We start from the raw sequence: 2,167 nt of genomic DNA on the forward strand, positions 1-2,167 counted from the left end.
AGACATTTGGTGGGGGGGGGGGCATGTGAGGCCCTTCCAGATTATCAGTTTATATCACAATAAATGCTCAATTGTCACAGGGCATTCAGACTTCTTTCTTGAACTGCTTGCTTGGTGAAGAGATTGTGTTTTCCCAGCACAAAGAAGCAACATTTTATTATTGGGATTACCTGATTTCCCTTGCTAATGTTGTGTGGAAGATAACGTTTCTGAGCACCATGGAATGGTCTCCCCTGGGAATTTAAGTGTGGCACCATGTGTAATGAGCTATGCCAATTTCTTCCCATGCCCACACCCTTTTATTGGAGAGGAAACATTAACCTACAAAGCCCTTTTTGGCCAAGCCTCACTTAATATCTCAAGAGTTGGCTCAGTTGGTAGAGCACAAGATTTAAACTCAGGGCTGTGGGTTCGAGCCCCACATGGGGCAAAGGATTCCTGCATTTCTAGAGGTTGGACTAAATGACCTCTGTGGTTCCTTCCAACTCTCCAACTCTATTATTCTATCTGTCCCACACCTGAAGTCACATTTTGAGGCCTGGTGGCCCTAATTTTGCTCGTGAACTCAAGGTTTCCCACCCCAATCTTAATCTTGAACTTAATGATTAACTGAAAACCAGGTTTCTTGAGACAGATGGATGCCATCATCAACAATTTCTATACTGCTTAATATATAAATCTCTAAGTGGTATACAACTTTTTAAAAAGCACAAATTTAATAAAAAAATCTACAAGACAACCATCAATTTAAGTTACTATAAACTGCAATAAAAATAAAGAGATGGGCCAGCACTCTGTGGCTTGGTCAGGCATGCGCAGGGAAGCCTGCCTGCAGGCCAGCCCTTTCCCTGCTTTTGGGCTGTGCAGTATATGGTATGGTATTAGAGGGATGGGGATGGAGGATCCAAGAAGAAGCCCAAGACTGCAGGACTGGAGGTGGTGGACAGCTGCTTGGGGTCCCAGAAGGGGGGAGGCAGGTTGTCTCCCCCCCCCCCCCCGTGTGAATTATTATTTATGAATCCATGAACTGCTTAATGCCAAGATAGGCTTCTAGGCAGTTTACAAAGATAAAAACATGTTGAACCTCTAGTGGCAGGGAGTTCCACTGAGTAGGACCTGCCACACAAAAGGTTCTGTTCTTAGCAAAGACTGACCAAATTTCAGAAGCACCAGAAGTGCTTTATCAGAGGATCTCAGTGGTTAAGGATTCAGACAATCCTTAATGTGTTTTTGGCCCAGGTTGCTTAACACAAGAACCTTGAACCTGAACCTCATAGCAAGTTGGGAACTGGAGCAGCTCTTTTGGCAGTGGAGTAACATGTTGCCAGTAATCTGTGCCTGTGAGCAGTCTGTTCACTGCAATTTTCACTCACTGCAGCTTCTGGATGAGCCCCTCGTGAAGCATGTTACAGTAACCAAGTCTTGAGGTTAACAATACATGGACTACTGTGGTCCAACTATTGAAGTCTAAGAATGGCCACAGCTGGTATATCAGAAGACACTACTGGCCACAGAGCATATCTGGGCCTCTGGTGACAAAGATGGATCAAGGAGTTTGCCCCAAGCTGTGGACCTTTGAAGGAAAGCAACCCCATCGCAAACAGGTCATTGACCTTTCTCCTGGACATGAGAATCACCCTGAACAAGGAGGCCTCCATCTTTCCAGGCTTCCAACTCAGTTTATGGATCTTCATCTAGTCCAACACACTGCCTTCATGTACCAGTCCAGGATTCTGACTCAGATGTAACGGAGAAACAGAGTTGGGTATCATTAGCATATTGTTAACACTTCACTTTGACACTCCTAATGAACATTCCCAATGGCTTCATAAGGATACTAAACAGCACTGGGGGTGGAATAGTGCCTTGTGGCACTCACTAGCATAAACACCAGAGGCCAAAGAGCAACTCTCCCAGTGATACCCTTTGCTCATGGCCCTGAAAGAAGCAGCAGAGCCACCATACACCCCACACCATCCAGAAGGATACCATGGCCAATGGTATGAAATGACACAGAGATCATGCAGAAGGAGCAGCATTGTGCTTCTTCTGTCCTCCTCTCTATAAAGTACATCTGTCAGGGCAACCAAAGCTGATTTGATCCCAAACCCAGGCTTGAAACCAGAAATGGATCCAGATAATCAGTCTCATCCAGGAATGCTTGCAG

The sequence above is a fragment of the Podarcis erhardii genome (assembly GCF_964252035.2).
Source record: "Podarcis erhardii genome assembly, chromosome: 12".
Taxonomy (NCBI): Eukaryota; Metazoa; Chordata; class Lepidosauria; order Squamata; family Lacertidae; genus Podarcis; species Podarcis erhardii.